The 21,123-nt window shown below is 44.0% G+C and overlaps 1 protein-coding gene and 1 non-coding gene across 7 annotated transcripts in view; both read right to left on the minus strand.

Annotated features, from left to right (window-relative positions):
• The window catches only part of TEX14 (testis expressed 14, intercellular bridge forming factor), a 541,240-nt gene that overhangs the window by 374,895 nt on the left and 145,222 nt on the right, over window positions 1–21,123 (minus strand). The window lies entirely within an intron of this gene.
• On the minus strand, window positions 17,877–18,096 carry LOC142491754 (small nucleolar RNA U3). The gene has a single exon (XR_012800510.1). It is a non-coding gene; the product is annotated as a small nucleolar RNA U3 (small nucleolar RNA).

A 21,123-nucleotide genomic window follows, 5' to 3' on the forward strand; every position in this document is an offset into this window, starting at 1 on the left:
TTACAATCAAATCTATATTGTTTGACACACATAAAAAGAAACCCTCATACTCAACACCTTTATTAAGTGCATACAGTACCCACATTTCCATTTAAAAGAAGGTATAGAAATTCAGACCACAGAGCAGTCCAAACAATCCAGTGCTCCAAAAAAAATATTGTAGAGGTGTGGGACTGGGGATACGCTGTATATAAGTATCTCTAATTATTGTAATAGACACACCATGTGTGTCAGCCTGTGAGCAATTGCCAGTAAGGATAATGTATAAGAAGGTAGTGAGTAAATGCAGCACGATCGCGTCGTAGTAAAATTACTCACAGGCAGGTGAAGTGGGAAAGATGATTATAAATCTTGTGCAATCACTGGGAGCCAGCGTCTCCTCCAACAGCAGCCTCCGATGACGGGCAGCGCGGCGTCAGGAAATAGGGGAATCCCCGCGATGGAGCTCAGTAGCCACAGCCAGGGCAAATCCCTCCGTATGGTAAAGGAGGGTGAACGGGCCCCCAAACCGAAGACTCCGTCACTGGACAGACGCAGCCCCAGTGCAGCTCATCAATGATAAGTAACCGCCTGCCTCTTTCACCGGAATGGGTTGCTGTGTATAGCAGGGAGGAGGTCACAGCTGGTATCCAAATGAAAGCTTGCAGCAGTGTATCACCAGCGGAATGCAGCCAGGTAAAGAGTAGTAGTCTAGAGTAATAGAAAAAAACGGAGCACAGCCCACCAGCACATCACAGGACACGAGGGTCTTCTTTAGAATGGTTTATTGATAAAAGAACATAGGGCAGAGTTCCTAAAGACGCTCTGACATGTTTCGCGCACAGGGCGCTTTATCAAAGAGTGGTCTTTGATAAAGCTCCCTGTGCGCGAAACATGTCAGAGCGTCTTTAGGAACTCTGCCCTATGTTCTTTTATCAATAAACCATTTAAAAGAAGGACTATTTTAATTATAGTCTGACTTTTTTTTATCATAAATATAGTACAAACCTTGAAAAAGCACATGGACAGCTTTGTTCCATTTCGCTATTTCTGAGTGGCACGTTGACCACTATAAACGTTAAAAAAAATATTTCGGTTAAAAGCTAGTTTTCCCTAAAAGCCATTGCAAAAATGTGCAATGTACTAAAATACTGATGTTTCAACTTCAAAGGACCGTCATCAGGGTTTCAATAAAAATTCACAAACACCCCCTGTTAGGACCAGTATGTCAGGCCAGAGTCTGCACTCATGTTAAGCTTCCATTTTGTATGGTCATAACTAGTTAAGATTCTGTAGTCAGCCTTTTTGCTGAAATATAATTCCTAAATGCACTCAGTTTCTCTGCTAAATTGCATTTCCTTTCTTTCTGGTCAGGATATTACTAGATACTTTTGTGATGTCAATTTCCTGGTGTTTCAGTAGAATATAATAGAATGGTTCTCTGAAAGAAGCAAGATAATGTAATAAAGTTGCTAAGACTCAAGGTCTCTTTTGATAACAGACAATGAATAAGCTATGTATTCAGACAATTGCTTGTATTGGAAAAAGACACGTCTCAAAAGTCACGCCACTAATATGTTCTGCCCCTAAATCACGCCTCTAATCAAAGCTACGCCCAAGACACACCTAGTATACGCCCAAGACACGCCTATGTTACGCCTCTAACCAATATCTTTTTTTTTTCTGTATAAAAATCATTACCCTATGAGTAATAAATTGAGACAAAGGATTTGAAACCTGGCGTGCGTTACGTTTCATTTTGTTCGTCTCCCAGGCCTGATAAGGTTCATCAAAAATCGAAGATAACAGTGGCAGGGCGTGAAAGCTTCTCCGGGGAAGTCTGCTGCAAAATGGTGCAGATTGTGTATCCAGTCACAAGGCTTCAGTTTTCTTGGCAGAGGAAAGGCTCCTCTCAGTTCTGAAGCATAGGCGAGGAAATTAGGTCTTCCTTCAGTTTTGGTGTCTAGAAGTGGGAAATTCACAGAGGTGGTGAGTATATATGTAAATTTTTATATATGATGCTTCACCCCCTCTTGGAATTTAAAAAGACCTAAATTATGCTGGTTAGAGTCCAGATAATTTATGAATTGTGACTGAAGATTGGGTTTGAGTCCCTTTAGACAAAAATTTTGGTTAGAGTCCAGTAAATTTTGTGCACGACTGGACTGTTATCTCTGATCTAGCTGAACGACCATTGTATATTGTGTAAGTATAAATATTGCATATAATATACTCCATAAATTCAAACACAAGCCAATAAAGTGCATAGCGTACATAGAAGATTAATATGGTGGCACTAGAAGTATCATAGATTAAATGAAATACTACAAGCATGGAATCACTCACATGTTCCCCAATTCTCACTTGTATTTCTCTGTGTTTTGCCCACATAATGAGAGCCACAAGGGCAAATCATCAAATACACAACAAATTTGGTAGTACAAACAATATGTTGTCGAATAAAAATGTATGTATGTATTGTGATGTCTCCGTCACAGTTTAGGATTTTATGTCCCAGATTAAGGCAAGAAACGTAGTATTTCTCTATATAGGGTTTATTTACAGGGTTAAATACACTAAAAGGCCCACCGTCCCTTTAAGCAAAACAAATCATAAAATAAACGCCTACTCCTCTTAGGAGACTAACTATACATGCAGCTTCAGTTCTTACTAACTGGATGGACAGCTAAGCTGGTTACCATGCCCAAACAGGTACTATTATAGCTAAACATATACAGTCTCAGCACACAGCAATATAGTGTTTCTCTAATCTGTTACTCCAAGGTTATGGAGCAGATGTCCCCGCTTCAGTACGGTCTCAAACGTCCTTCCTTCCCAGGGGAGCTTGGCCCCTGAGAGCTCAGAGAATCTCTCCTATCTAAGTCCAATGTTAAGGACAGGACATCCCCGCTTAAGCACGGTCTCGCCTCCTTCCTTCCTCTTCCAGGGATTAAGACCCAGGCAGTCCCAGCAGACTCTGCGACCACCGTCCAGCGGGTCTAGGGGACTGTGCCAGCTTCCACAGCTAGGGAGAACTCTTCTCTGTCCCCCTTCTCTGGGAACAGCAGTCTCTCTCAGCATGGCAGCTCCCTGTGTCTGCCTTAAAACACTTCCTTGTTCATTCAGCAGTTCATCCTGATTATCTGCAGCTGAACTAGCTACTCTATGGGAAATTAATTCTCTGTACGCTGGAAAGTCCCATAGCTGCCCTATTCCAGCACCTACAGACAGTGATTGTATCACAGCATGTATATCTTTATTTATACTGCACCGACACACTTTATTCGAGCAAATACCCAGTATGTACCTGGCAGATACCTGGAATGCGCCGCTCCTCACCTCTGACAAGCCCCTTTGCGTTTGCCTTCCCAGCCTGGGTTCATGCCTGGCTGACGGGCGGCTGATCTGTTAAATGATAATGATTAGGATTTAATAGGCTGCAATGCTTCGCGTGTCTACCAGATGGCATAAATTCATGAATTGTAATGCAGTATATATATATATACTGTGCAGTATTGCAGCCAGCGGGAATAAAATGCTTCAATCCCTGCCTGGAAAATACCTCAATGCACTCGGGCAGAAAACAGTCACAAACCTCAATACACCCGGGTATACCCGAATTCGTGGGACTAGCCGAGCTCGAATAAAGTGTGTCGCCAGTGTATAGCTCCATTAATGTACATAGTGCTTCACAGAAGTAATACATGTGACAATCGTATATATATATATATATATATATATATATATATATATATATATATATATATGAATGAACAAATGAGGTGCGTAGAAAATCAGTTAGTATAGTGATATAGATAGATATATAGGGGGCCGGTTCACTAAATTGTGATGAAATCAGTGTATTGTCGAACGACTTTGCATTGATTTATCGCACACTAAAATATGTGGGCAAGAATGGTATTCACCAAGAATGAACACCATTTTGGTAAAGTTCGTTAAAAAAATGCACTATCGTCCGACAAGTTTTTTTTATCAGTGCTATAAAGCATACAACGCGCCAACTGATAGAAAAAAATCAACCTGGAAGAGCTGCATAGAGACGCTGTGTCTCAATGCACGGCTTTACAGGCAGGCGATCGTACAGTTAAAATATTCATTTTAATAATAGTGTACGAGACCTAAACCGCATTGATTTCCTCTCCTACTTCCCGATACTGGCCCCATTATGGGGTGCTGGTAAATCTCCCACGTCACGTGACCGGGGGATATAAATCCTGCAGGGGGATACCGGCACCCCATAATGGGGCCTGTATCTCAGGAAGTAGGGGGTCCCGAGGCTGAAATCAACACGGTTCAGCTCAGAAGACCCCCTGCTCCCGCACACTAGTATCAAAACCCCCATAAAAAAAAATTCTAAATCATTACCGTAGCGGCAAGCAGCAAGCAGCAAGCAGCAAGGTAATGAAGCTGCTTTCATTTTATTTTTACTAAAAGAGTGCGGGATTGTGACGGTGCAGGGGTTAACCAGGCTCAATAATGAAGGTTAAGCCCACTTGGTTACCCCTGATTCGTGTTTTGGGGTTCTAGAGTGTCAGCTCTTGGACCCAGATGTCAGAAATGCATTACTGTGACTGTGTGAAAAGTATATGACATTAAGGATTTTTGTGTTTTGCCTTTTTTGGGGTGCTTTTGCCAGAGAAAGTCTTCACAGAATGTGTCTATGTATCGGGGTTCTGGAGTTCTGGGATACCCCAAATGTTGGATCTGAGAATCGAGTGACATTCTCGGATACAGCCAAGCACATTGCTCTGGGCAAACTCTGACTCTGAAAACGTTCTTACGACTCACCACCAGGATTCCTGCTGCAGCATCATCCAGACAAGGTAAACGGGCATGAAAGGGTTAATGTATATATGCAACCATACAGGGGGCCCCTAGTATAAGGAGTGGTCCCTAGTATAAGGAGGGGTGCCCAGATACATGCCCAAGGACAAAATTTCCTATTATCCAGATATGGATAATAGTGCATATGCCAATTTAAAATAAAAGCAACTAGCATAAAGTAAATACAATTTGCACTTACCCCTGCCAGCCTGCCAGGATGAAGGGCGTCCTCATCACCGTCCATGTCCTCTGTTTGCAGCAACAATAAAAAAAAAATTCAATCTAATGCCCCCTAACCCTTTAATCACCTTAGCAGCTAGAATCAACTGTAGTAATTAAGCAGTTAACCCATCCTCCCCCGCTACTCACCCGGGAGGCCTAACAACCTTCCTGGGGAAACTATCCCCACCCTCCACCCCAGCTACCCATTGATTGGCACAGTTCTGAAGCATGCCCATATAATATGGACATGCATTGCAACTATAGCAATATATTGGGAAGCTAAAAAAAAAAACAACAAAAAAAACCAGGGCCAAAATAAAAAACATTACATAGAAAAAAAACACATTACAAATGCCAAGAAACCAATTGATTGGCACAGTGGTACAGCATGCCCATATAATATGGGCATGATTTACCCCTATGACAGTCAATAGTCAACCTAAAAAATAAACAACCAAAAATATAAAATTCAATCAAACAATCACCAAATAAACACACAAAAAATAAACAATAAAAAAGTGAACACTAAAATAAGAACAGAAATACAAAATAGAAAACACAAAAAAAATCCCATAATTAAAAATAAAAAAACACAAAAGAAATACCAGAAATAAATAAAAGCAAACAACAAAAATACATCTAACAGAAATAAAAGCAAACATTTGCCAAAAATGCATTGCATGTCACTGTATTTATCTACATCCCTAAAGGGGCATAGATAAATACATTGGCAATCAATGGGCAATGAAAACAATAAAATTTAAAAATACAATGAAAAAAAACTGAAAAATTAAAATAACATAAATTCAATGTTTTTTCTTACCTTTAGATGTCTTCGCCCTCCGACTCCAGGGGTCTCAGGTAGCTCTTGACCAAAGAAGCAATGATCCTCAACAGCTACGGTCCTCAGGTAAGTTATTTTCTTCTTTCTTTTCTTCATCTGTTAAGTGTAATCCAATTGGGGGTCTTCTTTCTTCTTATGAGGTTTTGCAAAATCCGTCCCGGGTTTTCTGAGTCCGGACCGGGATTTTGCTCTAGCTCGCCCTCTGTGGCAGGATCCTCAATTTTTGCTCCTGGCAGCTTCCTTTAAAAGGACAGCCCTGTAACCAGGAAGTTGCCGAGCAAAGTTTCAGTTCATGCTGAGTACATGCAACACACTTACCTTTTGTCTTCCCTGTAACCAGACCTGGCTACGTACCTCGACCATCCCTGTCTTCTGCCTGCCGTGAACTCTGCATTCTCACCGACTACACAACTCTGACCTTCGGCTTATGACTCACTACTCTATCAAGACTCAGTCCCTCAGCTCAGGTCGGCTCTTTCAAATTCCTACCTCAGTCCTGCGGGTTCGTTTCCTGCTTGAGACGAGCATCGTTACATTTTGCTTGGCCCAAACATTGACCCTGCTGAGGAATGACGAGCCGTTACCCTGCAAGGACAATACTTTGGGGATCTTGTACAGCGCCTCGCCCTACACGATCAACAACTGGCACAGATGTGTGAAGCAGTGCAGGACATAGTTACCCACTGTGGTGATGAAAGGGTTAAATAGGCCATTAATCAAGGCATTATACCCGAATGATTAACCCTAAATCACATTGGGACAGAAGGGGTTAATTCCATGTACACCACAAATGTCATATTTCCCCTTCATCATCTTTATTGTCCCCATTTTGCAGTCCATTCCCTGACTGTAGTAATAGAAATATATACAAACTGTACCAATTGGTTTTTAGACACAAGATGGCGCTGTGAGCGCTAAACCAAGCGCTGATTGAAGATGCGTGGCTATGTACGTGTGGTCGTGTTGCAAGTATGGGTATCCATTTCTAAGCTCTCGACCTCGCAGAAGCAAGATTAATTGAATAAGTGGTTTTGCGGTTTAAACTGAAGTGGTTTCTGACAAAATGTATCCGTTATAGAAAAAAGAAGAATTGCGCAATACAGTACAGGAGGGCCCCGGGTATACGGCGGGTCCGATCCAAGGGCCCCCCGTATAGTGAAAATCGCCGGAAAGCGGATCCGGCGATTTTCAGTTCTGTGCATGCGCAGACCGGTGTTTTCAACGTTCTGCGCATGCGCGGCCTAGGGTCTGTGTTTGCAAACTACGGTCTGCGCATGCGCGCCGGGCGCAACCACCCGTTCTGCGCATGCGCGACTTACTGTCCAACATGGCGGCCCCCTTCTCGGTGCCGCCGTATCGGCAGATCGCCGAAAAGCGAAGCGCTGAGAAGCGGGGCCCTGCTGTATAAACCAATTGTTTAAGGATACACTGTGACGGTAACGGGGTGCCAAGCGAGTAATAAAGGGGTCACCCCCATTAGGCACCCCCTGTAACAGTCTGGGAAGTGAGGGGTTAATCAAAAATGTACCTATAATACATATGTTCCCCTGCTTCACCACCAAAATGTATTTCCCTTTGGTTATCATGTTCTCACAGTCAGAGTGATTACATGTATTTGTATTTCCCTGCCTCAGGGAAAAATGTGTTCTCTTTGCTGGATGTATATATTGTTCCAATTATAGGTGATTGTACCCTTACAGTGCATGCACCAACCACATACACTTGGATCAGGTCGGGAGGGAAAGGTATTTACAGGTTTATGGCCCTTTGTTCCCTTTCCCACCTTTTCAGTCTCCATTTGCAGCCTGGTCCATAGGCCGCCATTGGAGCTCCATACAACCCTATGGAGATTTCACAGATTTGGGCCCGATACCTGAGAAGACCTGCAGGTGGCGCCCGAGAGTAGGAGCGGAGCTTTCCCATTGAAAGTGAATGGAGTAATGTATTTCAATGGGGATTCCTCGAGTCCGACCTCCATGAACGAGCGGGCAGCCAGCCAGTCAGACCGCAAAACCACAAAAGCGGATACAATGTCTATGAAAGAGCTTGATCTCTCAATTGGCGTGGGAACTAGGCTGCGGTCAAGTTCACCACCAATTAACGTGTGAAACTTTTGTTCTAGGGCGACCAACAATAAAATTCTTTTTGCCCCTAGCCCATAGGAACCCCCTCACTCGACCCCAACCGGGTCCGACAGTCAATTGCAGCGAGAAAGGGTCGCGCCGGCCATGAGGGTCCCACCATTGACCGCAATGGCGGAGGAAAGCCACGTGGCTTTAAAACACTAAGTCAGAAAGTGTGAAAACTGAAAACCCATAACTCCGGTTCCGTGGGGACTAGAGGGCTGGGATTTGGCCACCATGTAGTCATCGTTCCGGCATGATTGCATGGCAATTCCCAACCCTCTCCCCTCAACCGAACGGAGTAGGGGTAACTGTGAAAAATGTGGTTTGCCCATTGACTCCAATAATAGCGGAGGTTCCATTGAATCCTATGGCGGCGCCGGCCAATGCATTTCCTATGACGGCGCCGGCACTATTGATTCCAATGGAGGAGTGAGCCGCTGAGATTTCTCATAGACTTTAGCGGCGGAGTTGCTCCATTAAAAGCCTATGGCAGCGGAGCCCATTGAATCCAATGGAAAGAGTGAGAGGCAGTGATTTCTTTTAGCCTGTGGCGGAGAATCCTGCATTAAAGTTAATAGGTGATTTTAACGTGGTTTTTTTATCTCCGGTTCTGGGGGTCGTGGAAGGCTGAAATTTGGCCACTATGGCGAGTGTCTTGCGGCATGAGGACCTGGCAAATTTCAGTCCACTCAGACCCACAGAACGGATTATTTTAATAAATGTATAATATTAAAATGTTACTCTGCATCCCTGATATTTCTAAGCCCGCGAAAGCCACTGGCCCAGAAGGAATGTTAATGGCCACAGGGTGTCAGGATGTCTGAGAGAAATTCATTGAACAAAGGCTCCCCCACCCTGATTAGGTATTCTAAGGCGCAGAAGAGCAGGACATGGGTACTTGTGTAAAGTGTTGTGTTTCACACCTCTGGTCGGAGTTTCCCGGGCTAGAATCCCAAATGGCAGACTAGGAGACACCAACTTTTCAGTGTGGGGTGCAGGAAATGGGACTCTGACCAGAGGATTGTGCGCATGTGCCAGTTACCTGGGGACAGGTACCAAAGTGCTTCCCCTACGTTAGCTGGCACAAGGTAATTGGGTGCAGATAATTGTGAACCAATGTCTGAGACCCAATGTTAGGGATAGAGCCAAAATCCTATATAAGTGATTGTCACCTCTATGCCCAGGTTCTTCGTTACTACATTTGAATTATACCTGATGCATGATAAATTGTTAATCTAGTCCTGATTACTTCATTGACCCTTTCCCATGTAAGTGTCCATTTTCTGTGTGTTATTTGTATAATAATATGTATAGGGTTTTGTAGGAGCTCAAATGCTATGTCCCTTTATAGCCATAATATATGCAGAGGTAACCATATATGGGACAGATAATGATTGAGGATACAGTTCTCAAGTTCCAATGTCACATGAATTGACACATTGATCCCTGAAAATATAGGTGAGGATCTCATCCATTCACCTCTCCTTAGGGAATTCCATGAAATATAAAGGTATTCACTGTTGGTCCCCTGCAGGTCCTCGAGCGTAAAGCAACGTCAAAGAATGTGAAAAAGTGTAGTGTGTGGTGCACAGCGATAAGAACAGGTCATGTGGCAATAAAAAATGATGTTTATTCAAGCTGCATTAAAAAACGGTAGAGAGTACAACCCTCCTACGCATTTCGTGCTGTTAGCACTTTATCAAGTGCTACATCTACACATCTGAATGATACCTGATGCCTGATGAATTGCTAATCCAGTCCTGATTACTTCATTGACCCCTTCCCACGTAAGTGTCCATATTCTGTGTGTTATTTGTACAATCCTGTGTGTTCACCTTATCTCTAAGGAATAAACTTTATTTATCATATCATGGTCGCATTCAATTCAACCCAGTGATTTTGGTGTATATTATAACCCTGCACAAGCTCCCGTGACATACACATATACCACCGTTGGTAAAGAATTTGTCTAAACTCTCCCTGCAGCTGGCCCAGACTCTCACCCAGATAGAAAAGTCACAATTGGATAGCAAAAAACGACCTATAGCGCAAAGGAGAGAAGAAAACAAAACATAGTGTAATCTTTAAGCACTAGATATACATTCCTGCTATAAAGAATGCGCTGTCTCTCTCTCTCTTTTTTTCCTTTCCTTATCCCTTCTGATCATATTTTATCTGGGAGCTCTACCAGAATATATGAAGATTGGAAGTGTGGATTCAATTCATCAACCTGAGATCATCTATTTTTGACCTAATTGACCTTATATCTTGTAAGTGCATTCTTTACAGCAGGAATATAAATCTAGTGTTTACAGATTACACTATGTTTTGTTTTCTTCTCTCCTGTGCGATATAGGTCGTTTTTTGCTATCAAAATGTATCCGTTGCCTTGTTAGCTTCTTAACTTGAAAGGGGGAAAGTATATTGATGTGGGAACTAGGTTGACCACAGAAACCACTGCAAAGCCCCTTCAATTAAGTAAGCTAACTTGCGAATGGAGTGAGCTAGCACTCTAATTTTTGGAGTTTTGCTCTGGATAAAGAAACCATGCACCCACATATGAAATTTACAGTAGTGGCACAAGCAGAACATATTGTTTTAATAAACTGTGTTGTACTGTTTAAAGTTTTAAATGTACAGACAGGAAGACGCTTTCTGTGAGCCCGGGGAAAAAATCCTTTAGCAATGCAAATATGCTAAGGGTGAATGAACTGAGGGATTTCTCAACTCTGTACTTCAAAGGGACCCTGCAAAGAGGGCGTCTTAGAGTCTATTGAAGTCCGGAGTTGAAAAGCCTCAGAGATCCAAAATGTGAAAGGCTGGTATGTTGCTGAGTGCCAGATACCGGTACTAAGCATGGGCCATTCACACGTTGTGACCAAACCCCAGCCTGAGCGTCGCCAGGTAAGGGGTGGACCACGGTATGGTAAACCGCCTGTCAGGCTGACACATGCGCTTTACAGACCGGAAAACCCTTTTTGCCCGTTCTGCAAACTCTGGGCAAATCGGGGATTGGTGGGTTAAATGCTCCCACGGAGGGGATTGGGAACGCATGTTAGGTATTTCATTTCTCCACCTCCTCCAGATGACGAGCCTATGCAGCTGGGTACTACCAGACTGTCAGTACAGGACAGAAGCAGAAGCGTACCTTGGGATTGTGCCTGTATAGTGGGTCCCAGGACCACAGTATCCATGACTGCCCGTTCGTCGCGGGGCCGGGAAACGTCTGTGTCCAGTGAAGTTGGAAGAACATTTGCTGGATATCGCTACCATTCCTCCTCCCTCTGTGCATTCCCGGATTCTTCTACCGGCTTCCCTCTCATGGGGTTCGGCCTCAGTCTCTGCTCAGGCCTTCCTGGATTCCGGAGCAGCCGGTAACTTCATCGATATTTCATTCGCCAAACAGCACGCAATTCCCCTTCGCTCTTTGGAGATTCCGTTAGAGAATGCGGCGATCGACAGAAGACCCCTAGGACCCGGTACCATCATCCAGGAGTTCTTTTCCCTGGTAGTGAACATCGGGGTTCTATATAAGGAGCTAATAACTCCCTTTCATGGTAATCAACACACCCTCAGCACCAATAGTATTTGGTCTCCCTTGGTTGCGTGCTCACAACCCTACTGTCGACTGGTTAACAAGGGCAAGTGACCACCTGGGGCTATCGATTTCATGGGACTTGCTTGTCTGTACCTCGTCCCAGCTATGACATAACACTGTTGTCTGTATCTCTCCCCAATTGTCTAACCCTTGAACACCAGGATTTTGGGGAAGTTTTCAACAAGAAGCAAACCGAGGTCGATACCACCGCAACAGGCATTCAATAACCCAATCTACTTGTTTCCAGGAGCTATTCCACCGTCTCAGACTATTTCGATAGTTTCTTCTACTCTTTCATCATTCACCTCCATATCTGGAAGTCCCGCAGTGGAAGACAGAGTCCAGAAGCTAAAGTCTCTCTGGAGGAGGATTCATGCCAACGTAACTAAAGACTTTGGCACCGTTCAGCAGAAGGATCACGTAGATAAGCGTTGGCGGCCAGCCCTGCAGTAACATGTTGGAACATCCGTCTGAAGAGTCCTTCAATGAAGCTCAGGCCCAGGTTCATAGGTCCCTACAAGATTGCCAAACAAGTAAACCTGGTCACGTTTAAATTTTAGTTACCAGATACCCTAAAGATCCCTCCGGTCTTTCATGTGTCTCTCCTAAAGGCGGTGGCCTGCAAAAACTCCTCTTCTTCTCCTATCCTCCCAGGCCCAGTTCCAGTAGATGGCCAAGTGGAGTATGAAACTCGTCGAATCCTGGATTCCCGTAGGTCTCGAGGCAGACTCCAGTACCTTGTATCTTGGAGGGGATATGGTCCAGAGGAGAATTATTGGGTGAAGGCTAGTCCATGCTTCCTCCTTGATCTGAGGTTTCCACCGGATGTTCCCTGACAAGCCCGGGTTAAATCTTCTGGAGATCGATTCTGGAGGGGGGTGGTACCATGAAGTTTTGCAAAATCTGTCACGGGTTTTCTGAGTCCGGACCGGGATTTTGCTCTAGCTCGCCTCTGTGACAGGATCTTCCATTTTTTCTCCTGGCAGCTTCCTTTGAAAGGACAGTCCTGTAAGCAGGAAGTTGCTGAACAAAGTTTCAGTTCATGCTGAGTACATGCAACGGACTTACTTTTTGTTGTCCTCATTACCAGACCCGGCTCCGTACCTCGACTACCCCTGTCTTCGGCCTGCCTCAACCTCTGCATTCTCACCGACTACGCAACTCTGCTGCCAGCCCTCACCTTTGGCTTACAACTCACTACTCTATCAGGACTCTGTCCCTCGGCTCAGGTCGGTTCTTTCATATTCCTACTTAAGCCTTGCAGGTCCGTTTCCTACTTGAGACGGGCACCGTTACACTTCTTTATCTTCAACTTCATCTGTACAGTCCATTGTAATCCAATAGGGGAGGAGATGTTGCTCTGACGTCTTCTTGAGGGAAAATGATACGGGCCATTTATACGGCCTGTGATTTATTGTCAAATTACACATCTCCAATCTTATTGGATGATGTACAATTTGACAAAACCTCATTACTGTACTGTATGTTTTGGGGGGGAAGAGGGTGGTGTATTTATTTGAATGTACTGTAATTTTTTTTTCTGCACCTGGATTGATACTGCAGGCCGGCACTTGGGTTTCCACTGGGACCCCCAGACACCCACGGGGACCAACCTGTGACCCCCGGACACCCATGGGGACCACCCGGAGACCCCTGCCTGCCCCTGGTATCTGTTCAGAAAAAAAATGCTTTTATGCATCTCTCAATATTTTCAGCATCAGTGGTGCTAAAATATTGCGAGATTTTAAAGGTCGATAAGCGTATCACTGCTTTGTGCATAGCAAATATTGTCAAAACAAAAAAGCGATTTTGGTTTTTCTTGGAATATTGGACAACTTTTTTTCCTCTGGCTGCTAAAAAGCCATTATTGCACGATACTGCAGTGTTATCACTGCTTTGTGAATAGCAAAGGAGGCAGTATAGCGCAATAAGGGCATTTATCGACCATTAAACAACTTATCACAGCTTTGTGAATCGGCCCCATAGTGTCTAAATGTGCTGTCACAATGTTTCAGGTCTCACACATAAACCAAAGCATATACAGTATACAAGTACAAATAGACAGAGGCGCAACAATATAGTTAAATGTAATGAGTCTGAATAGACTGCAGCAACTATAATGAGAGTCCTTGAAAGTGCAGATGGATCAAAGTCCCAGGTCGATATGACCCTGAAAATAAAGAGAAGAACTAATATGGTGAAGTACTGTAAAACTGGATTTATATGCGCAAGGGTGGACAATTACTTAAGTGTATGAGACAAATATAGAAGAAAAAAAATGTGTGATGCTCTCAAGACAATTGTGTAGTTTAAAAAAATATGCAATAAATTGGAAGACAACCTGTTCATATAAATATGTCCTATTGGATCAGGTAATCAGCTATCCCACAAGGCAATGAGGTAAGGATAGTTACCAGTTGATGATCCCTGGATATTGATTGAGGCAAAGCTGGAATGGACTCACTTGGGAAAGCAGATTCCACGATGAAGAGAAAGTCCTTGTAGATATCCAGCACCTCCAGGTTGAATGTGCCTCCGTTATAGAAATCTTCACAGAAAGGGAGAGGGAAAAGAACGGAGCACTATCTCCAATGCTGTAAAAAACAGCCAATAAACCACAGGGTATGCGTTCCCAAAATGAAGCTATTTAATGGGTCAAAAAATCAGTTACAAAGCACACCTGGTGTGCTTTGTAACTGATTTTTTGACCCATTAAATAGCTTCATTTTGGGAACGCATACCCTGTGGTTTATTGGCTGTTTTTTACAGCATTGGAGATAGTGCTCCGTTCTTTTCCCTCTCCCTTTCTATGAGACAAATATAGCATTTTGTGTATTAATGCCCACACGGCCGAGATGGTGGAAGTCTGCGTCTCTGTCTCCACACCTGAGTCTCGACACAGCTGCTGGGTTCCAGAGAGCAAATCTAACGGTTGTTCTAGCTCCTGTACCCGCTTTGGTGACGTCAGTTGGTTAGGGGAATCCATCAGCTATAGCTGTCCCATGGCTGATAATTAACTTCCGATAAGCTGATCTACTAAGACTACAGCACTGTGAAGGGCTGTGTAGTCTGATGCGCAGCAGGTTATGCCCAAAAGTGTACATTTCAAGTAGAAACTTCCTCAGGGGTAGAGTCATGTGATATGGCCATACTTCTTTATATACTGTAGTTGTGTATATCATACAATTGGTTGAACCAGCTGTTGGTTGAACAGTTGAACCAGCTGTTGCGGTTTCCCATTATTCAAGCGCCCTGCTTGGCGCCCTGCAGGAGTACCTGCTGACAAGTTGCGTCCACGAGCGGATAGAGACGCCAGCTAGCAGTGAGCAGCAGATAGACGAGCTCACGGTGGTCCGTGGCTGACATCGTGCTGAATCAGCTGCAGCTGAGTTCCATCTGCTCAGACGTGCTTCCTGGAGCTGCAGGAGTCCCCGCTGATGAGCTGCACCCACGAGCCGACAGAGACGCCAGCTAAGCAGAGAGCAGCACACAGATGAGAGGGGATACTCTCTAAAATATCCACTGCCTGCAAACCTATTCCATCTGGTGAGTAGGCATTGCTATCATCAACATTGGTGCTACGGAGCAGTTGAACCACCTATTCAGATTTTTAATTGCTTAAATCTATATGTCCATGCAAATTGTGCATTATATTAAATATTAATTGTTATTAAATGATTTTATTGTCCTAAAAATACCATTTCAGTATTCAGCTGTTATATGTTGTCTTATATGTTGTTTGTTTAATGTTTCAACAGTATTACGCTATGTGTTGTGCTTTCTCTTTGTTTTCAAGCCCACCGTGAGGATCAACAATCTTCACAACCAACAGGCTTGGTTTTCGTATATCCTTTATAGTGGTAAAATTTTATAGGCGCCCACGGAACTATTCCCTGTCCATCACTGAAAACTCTGCCAATCATACAGGGTTTCCAGAGTTCAATCACGTAAACATGACGAAGCAATTGAAGTACAGGCACAATTCCTGAAAAATCTTCAATAGAGCCAGTATACATAAAGTAATATGTTAAAACAATTTAATAAAATATAAAAAAAAACAATGTATGTATAAAATTAATACTACTGTATATGGTAGTAAACATAAAATAATTTAAATCAGATAGACATACATATAGTAACGTATTTGCTGTGAATGTAGATGAGTTATTTAATGACCTTATATCACGTAGACAGACCTAGGGGTGAAATATAATTCTGTTTGAGAAAATGGAAAATTAAAGATATGTATCTGAACTATAGAGGAGGTGATGTTAATATAGTATGGTGCCTTCACATAAGATGTTAATTTATGTGGAAGGCACCCACATCTATATCCACATTAAGACCATATGGGATGAGGGTTTTTAAAGTATGAATCTACCTCGTTACAAGTTTTGATATTTCATTTACAGTATCACCCCCTCTCCAGCTCAGTGTTAGCTTTTTTATTCCTATACGCATAATACCTGATGGATTGTTATTATGATACAGCTTAACTCCGTTATAGCACGTTAACGCGGCTCCCGTTTTAAAATTAAAAAAAAAAAAAATTGGGGTGGGGGGGTTTGGGCAAAATTGGGACAAAACATTAATAAAAGCTTAAATTAAAATAAAAACACAAACCCAGCAAAGCAGCACAATAGAACAGAAGAATACTGTATAAGTGAATAGGACATAAGCTGAAGATCTCCTACCTCTCCTCTTTATGGGATTGTGCTGCCTCTGCCACTGCTCTGTGGGTGGCTGTGGGCGCTATTTGCGGCCTGTGGGTTCTGTGCGCTGTGCGCGCTCTGTGGGAACTCTGTGTGCTGTGTGAGTTCTGGGTGCTGTGGGCGCTCAAGGCCACGATCACAAAGCACCCTACCACTTCAAAGGCCAGAATCTTTCATGTTAACCGAAAGACTACACAGAATTAATTACCAAAAGACCACACAGTACCCCCCTGCTCTCACAGTATCCCCCCCTTCTCACAGTACCCCCCCCTGCTCTCACAGTGTCCCCCCTGCTCTCACAGTATCCCCCCCGCTCTCACAGTACCCCCCTGGTCACTGTACCCCCCCCCCAACACAGTAACCACCCCTGCTCACAGTACCCCTGCTCACAGAATAGCCCCACGTGCTTACACAGTAATCCCACCTGCTCACACAGTATCCCCCCCTGCTCACACAGTATCCCCCCTGCTCACTCAGTAACCACCCCCCGCTCACACAGTAACCACCCCCCTGCTCACACAGTAACCCCCCCCCGCTCACAGTAACCACCCCTGCTCACACAGTAACCCCCCTGCTCACACAGTATTCCCCCCCCTGCTCACAAAGTATCCCCCCTGCTCACACAGTATCCCCCCTGCTAACTCAGTAACCACCCCCACTGCTCACACAGTAACCCACCCTGCTCACACAGTATCCCCTCCTGCTCACACAGTATCCCCCCCTGCTCACAGTATCCCCCCCCGCTAACTCAGTAACCACCCCCCTGCTCACACAGTAACCACCCCCGCTGCTCACACAGTAACCACCCCCGCTGCTCACACAGTAACCACCCCCCTGCTCACACAGTAACCCCCCCCCATGCTCACACAGTAACCACCCCCCTGCTCACACAGTAACCCCCCTGCTCACACAGTAACCCCCCTGCTCACACAGTATCCCCCCCCTGCTCACAAAGTATCCCCCCTGCTCACATAGTATCCCCCCCTGCTAACTCAGTAACCACCCCCCCTGCTCACACAGTAACCACCCCACCTGCTCACACAGTAACCCCCCCTGCTCACAGTATCCCCCTGCTCACACAGTACCCCCCCTGCTCTCACAGTATCCCCCCTGCTCACAGTACCCCCCCCCCCCCCCCCGCTCTCACAGTAAATTTTGTGAACAGGATAGCAGTTGCTGTAAGGAGGAACTATACATTGTTTATTGAGGATCGAGTCCAATTCAACTTTATCACCATTTAGAAGAAAGGACACTTCATTAACCACCATTGTTATATCCTTTTTGGACTTTATTTATTTAATTATTTATTCACACTAGCGCCAAGGTTTATTTCTATTTTGTATTTTAATATTTTTATACATATTACAAGTCATACCCACAACATTACTATTCATTTGGTTTCTATATTTTACTTGCAATAAAGAACCACTCAATATAAATAAAGCTATGCCCACCACATTATATATTTTTACACAATACAACCATAGCAACCACAAAAATACTGTTAAAGCATTCCCTCATTTCTATTGTTTACTTGCAATCAAAAACTAACCACTCAGCTTGTGTTCTCTCCCTCCAGCTCTCCTTTGCAGGAGAGAGGAACGGTCATCAAAAGCAAACAGCAGCTGCATGAAAGCAACACTGTAAGCTCACTTCACTCTCAGGAGTGAACACTGAAGATCTTCATCGTGGATAGTGAGTTTGGACACTTTCGAGCACATTTCTCCAGTTAAAAACGATAGAAATGATCCCTGAAAGTAGTCTTAACCATTCAATGCAGCAAAGAAAAGACACACTGCACGTGTCTGTCTTTAAAGTTTACAGTGAGATTTTCTTAAAATGTCAATATTCTGTGCTCCAATGGTGAGAAACTAACTAAAATACTGTGTAGTGGAATTGTGATGCTATTATGTTACTACAAAATCTTTATTAAAGCTCTTATTAAAGAGTTTCTGTTTATAAGCAAACTCTCCTACTGTTGTAATTTGCATGTGTCTCGCCCAGTAGCCAATCACACCGATGTCCGTATGGATGACACCAGCACTCCTTACACAAGATCCAGCTCTGTTGCCCGCATGCTGGATGTTTTTAGTGGTATCGAAATGACTGACCACTCCATAGAGCAATACAGGGGCAGAATGGAGGCCAAGATGGATTGTCTTTTGGAGCGCATGGAGAATATGGATAGGTGCATGGGTGTTTGTCTGGATAAGATTGAGAGGAACATCGTGGGGCTCTATTCTTTTCTTGGAGTCCTTGACCCTCAATGTCCGACGCAGGAGGGTGACCTGGTGGCGCCTTATTCTCCCAAGGAGGAACCGCATACCCTCCCCCCTGTGCACCCTCTCAATCCCTCGATTTGACCTTCACACTTCCAAGATACACACATACCCTTCTGTTGGTGCCGATGACAACCCCGGTAAGGCCATGACAGGAGGAAAACATCCTCCCAGACCATCAACTCCCGCCCACTGCCAGAGGCACACCCGCTCCAGCACCCAGGACTGCACTGGTCCCAGACATCATGCTGAGAGACCTGCATCCGAGCGTCCATGAGAAATACAAGATCAGATGTGGTGGTCTACCTCAGAAATATGCCCAGTTCATCTTTAAACACCACGTCAGTTTTGAGATGTAAAGCGAGTGGACCAAAAATGTAAATTATGAAGGCAACAAAAACAAGATGGGTGTGCCTGCAAATTTAAAGGAGAACAATTATGGAAGAAGTGAAGCACTATTTTAATTTTAACAGTAAACTTGTGCAAACCATCAGAGACAGCATCAATGCCCTTTTGAGGCATACAAGGGCTCTTCCTCCGACCTGTTTGACGACTACTAGTTACAAATTTATTTTAAAATATAGATGCATCGCCAATGTCGTTAATCTAAAAAAAAGACAGTTGATTGTTTAAAATTATTTCATTGTTTAATGCTTATTTTCTATTTTGCATGTCTAGAGCTGGGCAAATAGAACGGCCAGGAAAAAACCCTCCATTGTCTCCTCCCCCCGCCCCCCCCTCCCCAACAAAAACAAGCTGAATAAAAAAAGTTCTGAATAATTATGGTCTGTACTGGTGTCATGGTATAATAATTTTATTCTATTTCTGTTTTGCATGTACATGCCTGGAGCTGGGCAAAGAGAACGCGCAGGAAAAACCCTCCTTGGTGCAGGAAACTCTCCCGGCAATACTGCCAGGTAAGACACAGTGCTTCAATCCATGCATGCCAAGTCCCTTCCCCCAATCCCGCAAAACCTAATGTAAACCTCTAGTCCTAATGTAAAGTGCTGTACCAAAAGCCATGCATGCTTTGTCTCCTCCCCCCCACCCCAAAAAGCAGAAGATACGGCTCTGAATAATTATGGTCTGCACTGGTGTCATGGTCCTTTTAGCCGAGAGTACACAGAAACAGTTTTCCCACTAGAATGTAACATTGTTGTGGTAATACTAACTTGAAAGTCTGACACTTAGTACACTGTAGCAGCACTAATATACACTGGTTGAATAAGTCCTGTATGAGTGGCCAATGACAATTAATCAGTGAGTGACTCTTGGCGTACAGTAGATCATGCTGAAAACTTGAGAGAAGACGTAGGCATTTTTTAACCAAAATGTACAGTGCGATTGATAATAAAGAATATTGTCTCTTTCTTTACAGTCCCAGATGTCCAAGAAGCACCAGCTATTGCGAAGAAGGAAAAGACAAGATTAACATTTTGAACAAGAGGCGACGTTGCATTGTTCTATTATTATTTTTCCCTTTCTTATTCTGTCCAAATATGTTCATTCTTTAAATATACTTTTTTGTGTGTTCATGTTTTACTGTCTAGACACTTACAGTAGTACTATACCTAAAGTTCTAAAGGCATTTAAATATATAAAAATGTCATCAATACTGTATACTGTACAGAATACAGTATGTACAAAATAAAGTATAAAGCTAGAAATTTAAAGTGTTTGCTACTATTTAGATACACTAACAGCAGTAGTGCTGTACTACTGTCTAGCAGATACAGTATCTAGCAACTCTGTGAAGAAATGCACTGTATGTTACCGTACAGTAATTTAATTAGGAATATCAGGACACATGCGCAGAAATGTGATGACACGCATATGCGTTTCAACAAGGTTCCAATTTGAGAAACACTCATTCGTGGAAAACATATTTTAAATTTGGCAGAAGGGGCATCGTCATATTTTTGGCTAAGGAGCCTCAGAAAGGACTTCTTTCCCATGTATATTGTATGAACTCTGTGGCAGGATGATCGTGGTTAGGGAGGAGGCAATACAATTTGTCCGGTGAAATAATATGCTGGTGGTTTTATTTGTCCAAAAATATAACAAAACAATGGGTGCTCTGTCCCTTTAAGTAAAACAAAACAAAAACCAAAAGCCTATCCCCGTTAGGGAAACTAACTAAACAAAAGTACGGTCTATCTACCTGGCTGGCTAGCTAAACTAGACCAGACCATCAATATTCGGTAACACCACTTGGCTCCTTACCTGGGAGCTTTATTCCCCTCGGGACAGCATACTGCTGCGGCCAAGTTTATTCGAGCATTTCCCCGTTCTTGGCCGCAGCAGTAGCCTGGCGCGCGCCCGAGAGTGACGGGCGCGCGCCGAAGCAGCGGAAGAGCGCCCTCCGATCGGGGCGCTCTCCCTACCGCTGCCGGGTCCGCCGGAACCCCCTGCCGCTGTCCCGCGATCGCGGGACACCAGGGCTCCCTCGGGGAGCCCCTGGACGCGCGTGCAGGGGGCGCACGCTCCCGAAGACGCGTGACCGCGCGTCACGCCGAGG

This window comes from Ascaphus truei, chromosome 3 (genome assembly GCF_040206685.1).
Source record: "Ascaphus truei isolate aAscTru1 chromosome 3, aAscTru1.hap1, whole genome shotgun sequence".
In the NCBI taxonomy this organism is placed as follows: domain Eukaryota; kingdom Metazoa; phylum Chordata; class Amphibia; order Anura; family Ascaphidae; genus Ascaphus; species Ascaphus truei.